The sequence below is a fragment of the Marmota flaviventris genome, chromosome X (assembly GCF_047511675.1).
Source record: "Marmota flaviventris isolate mMarFla1 chromosome X, mMarFla1.hap1, whole genome shotgun sequence".
Taxonomy (NCBI): Eukaryota; Metazoa; Chordata; class Mammalia; order Rodentia; family Sciuridae; genus Marmota; species Marmota flaviventris.
In genome coordinates, this window is record NC_092518.1 from 65,815,482 (window position 1) to 65,829,560 (window position 14,079).

Consider the following 14,079-nt stretch of genomic DNA (forward strand, 5'->3'; position numbering starts at 1 on the left):
TGTTCTACCACCAAACCACAATGACAATCCCGGGTGCTAGATTTTGTCCTAGAATTTTTTCTGCATCTATAAAAATGAAAATACAATTTTTCTTGTTTATTCTAATCATGTGATAAATTTCATTTTTGATATATCTCTGAAATGAATCCACCTTGATCATTGTAGAATCTACTTAATGTGTTTCTGAATAGGAATCACTATTGTATTGAGGATTTTTGCATCTATGTTCATCAGGCATATAGGCCTATAGTTTTCTTTTTGTGACACACCCTTCTCTAGTTTTATATCAGAGTTTCTGGGGTTACCAGCACCCCAGCAGAGCAGATTCCTGCTTAAAGGTATGAACTGGCTGGAAAAATAAAAATTCTGAAAATAACCAATAAGAAACAGAAGGCAACAAACAGAAAATTGTTTTAAAAAATGGGGTTCCTGGTGAGTCTTCCAGCCCTGATAAGAACTGGAACTGAACAAGGGGGAAAGGCCCCAATCCTTTATTTAAAGGTAAACACATCAAAAGGTTTCAGTGTAGCAACATTTTTGAGGAAAACAGGATAAAGATGAGAAACACAAGTTGCTTAGGACTAGCGAGGTTATGCCCACCTCCTGGAGCCGGGAGCTGTGTTTGAACCTAAGGTTGTGAGCTAAGGTAAGATGTCAGCTTTAATCTAAGCAATCTGCAACCAGTGGATTCACACCAGGACTTCTAAGAAAAGCAACCCTCCTGCCTTATGATGGCTTAAACAAACCCATAATTCATACACAGCTGCATACAAGGGTGAAGCTGGCTTCAGAGAATGAATCTGAAAATGTTCCATCTGTTTCTATTGGAGAAGCATTAGTATTAGATTTTCTTTAAAGGTATGGTAGAATTTATCTAGGAATCCATCTGAACTTCAGGTTTTTAAAAAACCTTTTTTTAGGGGCTATGATTGTGGCTTAGCAGTAGAGCACTGGCCTAGCATGTTCAAGGCCCGAGGTTCAATCCTCAGCACCACATAAAAATAAGTACATAAATAAAATAAAGGTATTGTGTCCAACTACAATTGAAAAATAAATATTTTTTTAAAAAGCTTTTTTATTATTGATTCAAACACATAGTTTGTTATTAGCCTTTGTAGGTTTTATATCTTCTTTTGGTGTAATTTGGGTAGTTTATATGTGTCTAGAAATTTATGTAATTTTTGTAGTTGTTTTCAACTAATTAGCATATAAGATTTTATGGTGATTCCTAATGACCCTCTTGATTTCAGTAATGTCTGTGGTGATATTATCTTTTTCATCTGTAATTTCATTAATTTGGATGTATCTGTTTTTCTTTGTTTGTTTTGGCTAAGGATTCATCAATTTAGTTCTTTTCAAAGAACTAAATCTTTAGTTCATTGATCCTTTGAACTATTTTTTTCTGTATTTTGTTACTTTCAGACTTAATTTATTTTTTTGTTGTTTCAAATAAATTCCTTGTTTTAGAAACAAGATGCTCAATTAAAAAAACATTTTAAGGGCTGGGGTTGTGGCTCAGTGGTAGAGCCCTTGCCTCACATGTGCAAGACCCTGGGTTTGATCCTCAGCACTACATAAAAATAAATAAGTGAAATAAAGGTATTGTGTTCAACTACAACTAAAAATTAATAAATATTTTTAAAATGTTAAAGTTTCATGTAATTCTGAAAACACACTTGATTGTACAATAGAACAACAATCAGAGCCAATGTAAAATACTATCATCTTTGCCCTATTTACCTAACATGCCAACATGATAAGTTCTCATTGGATACGTGGCAAGTTATTGAAGAGGGGAACATTTAACTTTCCAGGTTAAAAGCATCTAAAATAGTTCTTAAGTAATGGAGGATGTGTGTGTGAGTGTGGGTGGGTGAGGGGATGCACCAGGCTAACTTTAGAGAATGGAATTTGCAAGCCAAAGCTGTCTTTTTTTTGAAAATTTGGATATAATCTTATAACTAACACTCAGAGGAATATTTCATTGGTTCTTAACCTCATTCTTAAGTTATTCATTTAAGTGAGATATAAATAGCATACATTATAGTGTACCATGGGAGAAAATTATTTCACTTGAGTAAACATATTGTACTTTAGTAATATCGATAGGCACTTCACTTTTCAGATGTGTATATACCTCACTTAAAAGGATACCACATCATGCCCTAGTACACTATAGCATATCCCATATAAAGGTACACATTAAAAATAACAATTTAAAAAATGTACATTTTGAGCATGCACAGTTGGAGCTGTGCAAAGATTCTAGTGTTTCAAATAAATACAATTATTACTAATTAATTTTTATCAAAATATTTTACAGTATGGTAACCATTTACAATTATTGCTCCATTAAGAGTTTTAATTGTGCTCCATCTGTGTACAATGAATCAAAATGCATTCTGCTGTCATGTATAACTGATTTTTTTAAAAAATCCAAGACATATAAAATGAGTTTTATCATCAAAGAGCACTTGTTGACCTGTTATGTAATGTCATATAATACTGAACTGTGCTTAAACTGCAGCTTAATCAGTTTAGATCCTGTTCCTAAATATTTCAAGAGAAAACCTGACTGGATCTTGATTTACCCAATAAAATGCTGTATATGTTTAGCTGAGTCCAATGCAATATTCCTAAGTTAAAGGATTTTTCCTCAAGTAAGGCAATTTCATGACATTGATGGAGATATAGTGTTTAGCAATAGCTTCTATTTTAATAAGATCTTAATTTGTCAGTTTATGAGCAATTACCAGGATCTCAAGTATTTGGATATCAATTTTATCACCCTTTCAACAACTAAGAACATAAATGCTTAAAATAAAATATAAAGATTAAAATAAATGAAAAAAAGTGAACAAGTAAAATAAATGTAAGAATTGCATAAGACAGTCTGATGTAAACACTTCGGTTTCCCAGTGGAGACTCATGAAGCAGAGTCAGTGACCGCTTTCAGGTAGCTTAGTCAGTACTTGTATTCTGAAAAAGAGGCTACATCTTCTTTTCTCTGAATTGTCATGATTTAATCTTCCACAACTTTAAATTAAACCCAAACAAGTCACTGATAACACCAGAAACAGCTGACAAGATGACAACCTGGGTGATGTTATAAAGCAACAGATTCACTGTAAGCCCATATAATCTAAATGGGGCTGTCCAGTTCCTTTAGTAGTTTAGTAGCCAGTTTTAAAACATTATTCAATAGTGTCAGTTCCTCCTTTTTCCTAGGTTTTTTCTCCATTTTCAAGTAGAGGTTTATCTGCTCGGTAGGTAATATTGAGCTATTGCTATATACTTTACTTATTTCTGATCCAAGGGTAACAAATCTTAAGAGAAAAATGTGTTAATGAGATGCACCAGATTACCAGTTCCCAGTTGTAGTGAAAATCAAGGAAGTTCTCATGCACACGAAGCAGCTGAGTGCAACAAATAAATACAACTGAGATAGTCAACAAGAAAGCAGACGATACTATTACATCAACTGATCTCTGAGGACCTCGACACTTAACATAGGGACAGAGAGATAGCCACATTTTTACATCTATACTTTCTTCAGCCAGAAATGAGGAATCTTAGATTCCTGTGCCTTCTTTGTAGCTATTAAATATCCAAAGAGTTTTGCAAAAAGTAGTTGCTATTAATAAGTTCTTTTTGCTACACAGAGCAAGAAAAAGAAAGTCCATACAAGAGAGATATGGACCACAAAACATATTATAACCATAAAAAGAACCATGACATCTTCATTAGAACCAAATGAAATCACATAAACTTCTGAAGCAGAATGTGCTGTGAGTTGTTTCAAGTCTGAAGCTTGAGAAAGTCAAAAAACAAATGGGATTAAACCCAGGATTAGAGAGATTACATTTCCAAAACTCTGGTATCCTATTCCTCCTATATGGCTGATCACTCTGTTCATTATCATTACACTGATTTCAAGTACAGACATTTCTGCTTTTTTACGGTCATTGCCTTCCTATACTATAGCACTTATTTTTCTAATTCTGAGGGGGACCTATGAAGCCAGGGCAAATGACTCTAACGAAAATGGTAGTCTCCATATTATTTTTTCACACATGGAATAATTTGAGGATTTTCCACATCTGTCTCACTGGTACAAGATAAATGGCATTCTGCACAATGTAACAAGTGTTCCCATAATATATCTTCTGTTTCAGATTCTGGACTTGTGCTCTTAGAATACTGTCTGGAACTTGAACAGTGAGAGTTGCAACTAGTACCTGATTTAGGGACATCCTTATTAGGATAATGTTTCTTATAATAGTGTGACTTTGTATTCTGAAGGATGTTTTCAGAACTCCTGTCTACATGACGACATAATGAGTATCCTGTTTCAGGACCTTCCTCAACAGACACTTCATCAGAATAATTTGTTGTTGTCCTATGGGTGTCTTTTCTGGGAATATTCCTCTTTTCCCTGTGATCCAGGCTGTCTCTTCTGCTTTAACAGTTTCACACTGAGTTTTGGGGTTTTGCATTCCATCTTCACTGCTTTTAACAGACTTTTTTTTTCCATCAAGAGATACATAGCCATTGTCAGTCTCAGTTGACTGACCAATTGAATTATTTGCTTTCTTTGATCCTGATAAAAAGAATGCAGCATTCCAGAGATCTCTGACGACAGTATCAACACGGTAAGTGGTGCTTGTACTGTGGCTCTGAACTGCTCCTTCCTGTGTGTTTTCTGTGATACTAGAACCATCTTCTTCCCTATGTCTGTCCAAATGAGCTGCTTTTCTTAATTTACTTCTCTTTTATTGCCTGTACCTAATGGGTTTGGATATTCTTGTTGAAACAATATGGCAATGCAGAGTTCCCAAGAGCAGCATCAGCCATGTTTGCCAGATCACTTCTGTCAGAGGTATACCATGTGGGCTGGAAGTGGACAGAATAATACTAGTACAGCAACTTGAAGAAGATAAAGGACAAGAAGCCAGAAAAAGATGACTTTTGATGTTAATTGTAACCACCACGGGAAGCGAAAAACAAAAAAAAGAAAGAAAAAAATCGACTTGAATAATTCCCTTTCTGGTCAGAGAACTCCAAGGACTTTCAGGCTTTCCCTTAGCAAATGCAGACCCTCTTACAAAATCAATATCAATGAGATCTGGTTTCACATGTCCTGTTTTCTTTGGTTTATTCCTTAAACCCTTAATTTCTCTTTGTTCAACAGATTCTTCCCATATTTGTTGATCATATGCTCCAATCTTCTTTTGATACCAGACTACAGCATCTGTGACTTTGGACGTCATTTTTTCTACTGAAATTGCATTTTCCTCATTTGAAGCAAAGGAGCAGGCGATGTACCGCTAGGAGGCACTGGGGTGCACTGGGACACATTGAGGCCAGCACTGTTGCTGCTTCCACCACTGCCTCCTGAGCCCAAGGATCCACAGCAATGCTGCCAGAGAGGAGGGCACGCTACCTCCAGAGCATCACCTCACCCGCTTTCCTTTAGAGTTCCCCCCACGCCCCCCACCTCCCCTTTTGGTTTTTTGGGATTGGCTAACTTCACTTAGCATTATCTTCTCTAACTCCATTCATTTACCTGCAAATGTCATGATTTTATAAATTCTCTTTTATTGCTGAGTAATAATCCATTGTGTATCTATGCCACATTTTTTATCCATTCATCTACTGAAGGGCATCTAGGTTGGCTCCATAGTTTAGCTATTGTGAATTGTGCTGCTATAAACATTGCTGTGGCTGTGTCCCTATAGTATGCTGTTTTTAAGTGCTTTGGGTATAGACAAAGGAGAGGGATAGCTGGGTCAAATGGTGGTTCCATTCCCAGTTTCCCAAGGAATCTCCATACTGCTTTCCATATTGGCTGCACCAATTTGCAGTCCTACTAGCAATGTATGAGTGTACCTTTTTATACCCACCATAGCCAACACTTATTGTTATTTGTCTTTATAATAGCTGCCATTCTGACTGGAGTGAGATGAAATCTTAGAATGGTTTTGATTTGCATTTCTCTAATTGCTAGAGATGATGAATATTTTTTTTGTATCATCTTGTTAGAAGTGTCTGTTTGGGTCCTTGGCCCATTTATTAGATTTTTTGGTGCTTATCTTTTTTAGTTCTTTATATACCCTAGAGATTAGTGCTCTCTCTGACGTGTTAGGGGTAAGATTTTCTCCCAAGATGTTGGCTGTCTGTTCACATCACAGATCATCTCTTTTGCTGAGAAGAAACTTTTTATTTTGATTCCATCTCATTTATTGATTTTTGACTTTAATTCTTGCACTATAGGAGTCTTATTAAGGAAGTTGGGGCCTAATCCCACATGATGGAGATTAGGGTCTACTTTTTCTTCTATTAGACACAGGGTCTGTGGTTGTATTCCTAAATCCTTGATCCACTTTGAGTTGAGTTTTGTGCATGGTGAGAGATAGGAGTTTAATTTCATTTTGTTGCATATGGATTTCCAGTTTTCCCAGCACCATTTGTTGAAGAGGCTATCTTTTCTCCAATCCATTTTCTAATATATATTTTTGTCTAATATAAGATATTTGTAGTTTTGTGGGTTACTCTCTGTGTCCTCTATTCTGTACCATTGGTCTACCAGTAATTTTTGGTGACAATACCATGCTGTTTTTGTTACTATTGCTCTGTAGTATAGTTTAAGGTCTGGTATAGTGATGCAAACTGCTTCACTCTTCCTGCTAAGGGTTGCTTTAGGGACTCTTATTTTTCCAGATGAATTTCATGATTGCTTTTTCTAATTCTATGAGCAATGCCATTTGTATTTTGATCAGAATTGCATTAAATCTGTTCAGTGCTTTTGGAAGTATGGTCATTTCATAATATTAATTTTGCATATTAAAGAGCAAGGTATATCTTTCCATCTTCTAAGGTCTTCTTTGACTTCTTTATTAGGGTTCTGTAAATTTTAGTATATAGATCTTTCACCTCTTTCAATAATTTGATTTCCACATATTTTGTTTCAGGCTATTGAAAATGGGGTAGGTTTCCCTCTTTCCCTTTTTGATTATTTGTCACTGATATACAGAAATGCCTTTGATTTATGGTTTATTTTATATCCTGCTACTTTGATGAATTCATTTACTAGTTCTAGAAATTTTCTGGTGGAACTTTTAGGGTCTTCCAGGTATAGAATTATATCATCAGCAAATAGTGCCAATTTGAGTTCTTTTCCTATGTGTATCCCTTTAATTTCTTTCATCTAATTGCTCTGGCCAGTGTTTCAAAAACTATGTTACACAGAAGTGGTGAAAGAGGGCATCCTTTTCTTCAGTTTTTAGAGGGAATCCCTTCAATTTTCTTCATTTAAAATGATGTTGTCCTGGGCTTAGCATAGATAGCCTTTATGATGTTATGTTCCTGTTATCCATAGTTTTTCTAGTATTTTAAAATAAAGGGGTGCTATATTTTGTCAAATGCTTTTTCTGCATCTATTGAGATAATCATATGATTATTATCTTTAAGTCTATTGATGTGATGAATTACATTTGGTAATTTCCATATGTTGAAACAACCTTGCATCCCTGGGATGAATCCCACTTGATGGAGGTGCACAATTTTTTTTTATTTATTTCTATATACAATTTTCCAGACTTTTATTGAGAATTTTTGCATCTATGTTCATTAGAGATATTGGTATGAAGTATTCTTTTCTTTTTTTTTAATGTGTCTTTGCCTGGTTTTGGAATCAGAGTGATATTGGCCTCATAGAATGGATTTCAAAGTGTTGCCTCTTTTTCTGTTTCCTGAAACAAATTGAAGAGTATTGGTATTAGTTCTTCTTTAAAGGTCTTGAGAACTCGGCTGTGTATCCATCCTGTCCTGGGCTTTTCTTGGTTGGTAGACTTTTGATGGCGTCTGGTATTTCATCACTTGAAATTGATATGTTTAAATTGTGAATATCATCCTGATTCAATTTGGGCAAATTATATGACTCTAGAAATTTGTCAATGCCTTCAATATTTTCTATTTTATTGGAGTACAAGTTTTCAAAATAATTTCTAATTATCTTCTGTATTTATGTAGTTTCTGTTGTGATATTTCCTTTTTCATCATGTGTGTTAGTGATTTGAGTTTTCTATCTCCTTCTCTTCATTAGCATGGCTAAGCATCTGTATATTTTATTTATTTTTTCAAAGAACCAACTTTTTATTCTGTCAATTTTTCCAATTGTTTCTTTTGTTTCAATTACGTTGATTTCAGCTCTGATTTTTATTATTTTCTGTCTTCATCTGTTTTTGGTGCTGATTTGTTCTTCTTTTTCTAGGGCTTTTAGATGTAATGTTAAGTCATTTACTTGTTGACTTTTTCTTCTTTTAAGGAATGAACTCCATGCAATGAACTTTCCTCTTAGAACTTCTTTCATAGTGTCCCAGAGATTTCTATATGTTTTATCTGTGTTCTCATTCACCTCTAAAAATTTTTAATCTCCTCCTTGATGTCTTCTGTAACCCATTGTTCATTCAGTAGCATATTATTTAGTCTCCAGATATTATACTGCATTTTATTTCTTATTTTATCATGGATTTCTAATTTCATTCCATTATGATCTGATAAAATTTAGGGTAGGATCTCTACTTTTTTATATTTGCTAAAAGTTGCTTTGTGGCATATTATATGGTCTATTTTAGAGAACAATCCATGTGCTGCTGAGAAGAAAGTGTATCCACTTGATGCAGGTTCAAATATTCTGTATATGTCAGTTACGTCTAAGTTATTGATTGTTATTGATTTCTATAGTTTCTTTGTTCAGCTTTTGTTTGGAAGATCTATCTAGTGATGAAAGAGGTGTGCTAAAGTCACCCAAAATTATTGTGTTGTGGTTTATTTGACTCTTGAACTTAAGAAGAGTTTGTTCGATGAACATAGATGCTCCATTGTTTGGGGCATATATATTTATAATTGTTAAGTCTTGTTGGTGTATTGTTCCCTTGAGCAGTATGTATTGTCCTTCTTTATCCTTTTTGATTAACTTTAGTTTAAAGTCTGCTTTATTTGATATGAGTGTGGAAACCCCTGCTGGCTTCTGCAGTCCATGTGAGTAGTATGATTTTTCCCAAGTCTTCACTTTCAGTTTGTGGATTTATTTTTCTATGAGATGAGTCCCTTGGAGGCAGCATATTGTTGGGTCTTTTTTTTTAATCCAATCTGTAGTCTATGTCTTTTTATTGGTGAGTTTAGGCCATTAACATTCAGGGTTATTATTGAGACATGATTTGTATTCCCAGCCATATTTGTTTATTTTTGGTATCTAATGTGACTTGGTTTCTCCTCTGATTAGATTTTCCTTTAGTGTAATCCTTCCCTCTGCTGATTTTCATCATTGATTTTCATTTCCTCTTCTTAGAATATTTAGCTGAGGATGTTTTATAAAGCAGAATTTCTAGTTGAAATTCTTTTAACTTTTGTTCATCATGGAAGGTTTTTATTTCATCATCAAATCTAAAGCTTAGTTTTGCTGGATATAAGATTCTGGGTTGGCATCCATTGTCTTTCAGAGCTTGGTATATATTGTTCCACAATCTCCTGGCTTTGAGGGTCTGGGTTGAAAACTCTGCTGAGATACGAATTGATCTCCCCCTATATGTGATCTGATTCCTCTCTTGAGGCTTTTAAGATTCTATCCTTATTCTGTTTGCTAGGAATTTTCATTATAATGTGCCTTGGTGTACATTTGGTGTCCTGTATGCCTCTTGTATTTGGTTGTACAATTTGTTCTTCATGTTTGGGAATTTTTCTGATATTTGGTTTGAAACTCTGTGCCTTCCTCTATCCCAATAACTCTTAGATTTGGTCTTTTGATGTTCTGTTTCTTAAATGTTCTGTTCATGGTTTCTTACTATCTTCACTGCGTGATCAACTTTAATTTCCAGGTTGTGTACTTGTATCTTCATTATCTGATGTTCTTTCTTCCAAGTGATCTAGTCTGTTAGTTATGGTTTATATTGAGTTTTTTATTTGATTTATTGTATCCTTCATGTCAAGGATTTCTAAATGTTTTTTTTTTTTTTCAGGGTCTCTATCTCTCTCTTGAAGTAATCTTTTGCACCTGTATTTGGTCTCTTATCTCATTGTTGGAATGATCGATTTTTTCCTGTATTTGCTCATTTAGGTCATTCTTTAATTCACAGATCATTTTAATCATGAACCTTCTGTACTCCTTCTCTGACATTTCATCAGCGTCGCTGTTTGTGTGTTCTGTTATTATAGTGTCCTGGTTTGTTTGGGGTACATTCCTCCCTTGTTTTTTATGTTGTCTATGTGTCTTATTTTCTTATAGTGTGGATCTGAGGTATTACAGTTTCTTCCCTATATTCTTGTAGTACCCAGGTAGATTGTACCTCACCTTGATATTGGGCTTCTAGACCCTGCTGGTGTCCCTCAATGAATGCTACTGCATCCTGGATCTGGGTCCTGTGCAAGTTTTTGTGGGTAGATCTGGGCCGCTAGGCTTGACCTTCCTTGGGGGTCTGCTGGTGGGGAGGGGTAGTTCTTCGCCAGAGGCTAGGCTGTGTTGGGTATCTGCCCTGCTGGGGGAGGGATGGACCAAGCCTGCTGTGCACCTGGGACCCACACAGGCCGGTGTGGGTATGTTTGGACCTCAGGGCTTGCTCTCCCACAGTAATCTGCTGGTCAGAAGAGGTGTGGGTGCGTTTGGACCACAGGGCTTGATCTCCTAAGGTAGTCTGCTTGTCTGTAGTCTGCTGGTCGGAAGAGGTGGTCCTGCACCAGAGCCTAGGCCCTTGTGGGGGTCTGCCCCATTGGATGAGGGGTGGATGGAGCCTGCTGTGCCCCTAGGACCTGCACAGGCTTGTGTCTATTTCCATCTTCTAAAGTGTACTTCATTTTTTTTTTTATTTCTTACATACATGACAGGACTGGAATGCATTGCAATCATAATTATCCATTCACAGCACAATTTTTGTAACTCTGTATATAAAGTATGTTCGTGCCAAAATATGCCATTATACATGAGCTCTCTTTTTATTTTTTTTTGCATTACAATTCTTAATATACCTTTATTCCACAATTTATTATATCTCAGTTTGTATATAAGGTATGTTGACACCAAATTCACATCTTCATACATGTATTTTGTATAATTATGAGGGTCTCCTTCCACCATCCATGCTATTCCCCTTCTTCCACCCTTTCCCTTCCACCCCTATTCCCTATCTAGAGGTAATCTTCCTCCCATGCTCTTGCTCCCTACCCCATTTTGAATCACCCCCCTTATATCAGAGAAGACATTTGGCATTTGTGTTATTTTGGGATTGGCTAACTTCACTTAGCATAATCTGCTCTAATGCCATCCATTTCCCTGCAAATTCCATGATCTTATCCTTTTTTAGTGCTGAGTAATATTCCATTGTGTATAAATGCCACATTTTTTTATCCATTCATCTACTGAAGGACATCTAGGTTGGCTCCACAGTTTAGCTATTGTGAATTGTGTGGCTATAAACATTGATGTGGCTGTGTCCCTGTAGTATGCTGGTTTTAGGGCCTTTGGGTATAGTCCGAGAAGAGGAATAGCTGGGTCAAATGGTAGTTCCGTTCCCAGCTCTCCAGGGAATCTCCATACTGCTTTCCAAATTGGCTGCACTAGTTTGCAGTCCCACCAGCAGTGTATGAGTGTACCTTTCTCCCCACATCCTCGCCAGCACTTGTTGTTGTTTGACTTCATAATACCTGCCATTCTTACTGGAGTGAGATAATATCTTAGAGTAGTTTTGATTTGCATTTCTCTGATTGCTAGAGATGGTGAGCATTTTTTCATATGTTTGTTGATTGATTGTATGTCCTCTTCTGAGAAGTGTCTGTTCAGGTCCTTGGCCCTTTTATTTGATTCTTAATATTGGTAAGGGTTTACAGTTTGTATGTATATGCACAATTTGGGGGTCATAAATATTTACATTCATGATACCCTTTTTTGTAGCAAGGATTTAACTCAGGGCACTCAATCACTGAGCCACATTCCAGGTCCCCTTTTTAAATTTCTTTTTTATTATGAGTCGGGGTATCACAAAGTTGCTTAGGGCCTCCCTAAGTTGCTGAGACTGGTGTTCAACTTGCAATCTTCCTGCTTCAGCCTCCCAAGAGACTGGTATTACAGGCATGGATCACAACTACGGCTTACACACATTATAACTTTTTGTGTGTGTGTGGGATTCCTTTAAGCAGAATGAAGCAACCCTCTTTGTCTTTTCTCATTACTCTTTGCTTGAAGTCAACTTTATCTGAGATATGAATAGCTACACTTGCTTCTTTATAAGTACCATTTAAATGGTATGTATTTTACCATCCTTTCATTATCTGAATATGGATATCACATTCCTTGCCTTTGAGTTTCTTGAACACAGCATATTGTTAGATCTTGTTTTTGTAATCCAATCTGCAAACATATATATTTTGATTGAGGAGTTTAGACTGTTTACATTCAATGTTATTATAGATATGATTTTTATTTCCTGCCACTTTGATTTATTCTGTTAAAATCTGACATAATTCTCATTTAATGACTATTTTCCAGTGTAATTTCTCTCTATGCTTGTTTTCAAAATATTTTATTGAGTATGTTTTATACTGCAGGCTTTCTGGATATGAATTATTCCAGCTTCTTTTTATCATGGAAAGGTTTTATTTCATCTTCAATTCTGAAGCTTGACTTTGCTGGGCATAGTATTCTTGGTTTACATTTATTTTATTTCAAAGCTGGGTATATATTATTCCAAGTCTGCCTGGTTTTTAGGATCTGGCTTGAGAAGTCAGATGAAATTCAGATTGGTTTACCACTAAATGTGACTAAGTATTTTTTTCTGTTGCAGCATGAAAAGACTAGTCTTATTCTGTATGTTAGGCATTTTCTTCATATTGTATCATGGAGTGGATCTCTTTTGATTTGATTTTTTTTTATATTTAGAATCCTATATGCCTCTTGTATTTGAATTGTCATTACATTCTAAAGGTTTGGAAACATTTCTGAGATTATTTCTTTGAAAATTCTGTGTATCCCTTTAGCTTTCCCTTCAGAGCCTTCTTCTTTTCTAACAATTCTTAAATTTTCCTGCTTCATTACAAATTTCTTGAATATTCTGTTCTTGGTCTCTTAACAACTTTTCATCGTGGTTTGATTATATACTTTGTCTTCAAGGCCTGACTATCTATCTTCAAAGTGGCCTAATATATTGGTGATCCTTTCTATTGAGTTTTTAATTTGGTTCATTTCATCTTTTATTTCTACTATTTATTTTTTTCAGAATCTGTATATCTTATTGACATGATCTTTCATTCTTGTATTTTTAAAATTTCACTACATATGTCTTCTTTTAGCTCATAGATCATTTTAATTGTGAACTTTCTAAATTATTTCTCTGATATTTCTTCTACTGTGGTGTCCATGGCATCAGTTAAGGGTGTTTGGAGTGATTTTTCCCTTGATTTTTCCTATTGTTTGTATATCTACCCAGAAATATGGATAGTTATCAGTTTTTCTTTTAAGTAAGGGATTGTTTTGTGAGCTTATTTCTTGTGATGGCCTTGGGTTGGGTGAGTATCCAGATAGTGATACTTTAAGTCAACATTGACTTCTACTGATCCCAATATGAGTGCCATTTTGAGAGATTCCACAGAATATTTACTATAATTCTAGATATTTACTATAATCATTTCAAAGCTAAACCTTGTACTTTTAAACTTTATGACATATAAAAAATTGTTGATATTTTTCATAACAGTTTCACAGATCCAGCTATAAACTTTTAGTAAAACTCTGGAACAATCCAAATACAGTTATTAAATTTACTAAAATTGCTATAACTTTAAATAGGGGCTAAAATGGGTGATGAATAAAGATTGAGAAATAAGAGGTAGAAAGTAGGAATAGATGTACAGTGGGTATTTCAGGTATTAGCAGATAACATAAATGCATGAATATGGAGTAAAAGGAGCAAGTGTATGTGGGCTGGGGTTGTGGCTTAGTGGTAGAGTGCTCACCTAGCACATGCAAGGCACTGGGTTCAATCCTCAGCACCACATAAAAATAAATAAATAAAATAAAGGTATAAAAATATT

General features: G+C 35.3%; 1 pseudogene; it reads right to left on the reverse strand.

The window, feature by feature from the left end:
* Nucleotides 1-3,637: 3,637 nt before the first annotated feature.
* LOC114092180 (protein PHTF2-like) lies at nucleotides 3,638-5,270 on the reverse strand (annotated as a pseudogene).
* Nucleotides 5,271-14,079: the final 8,809 nt, after the last annotated feature.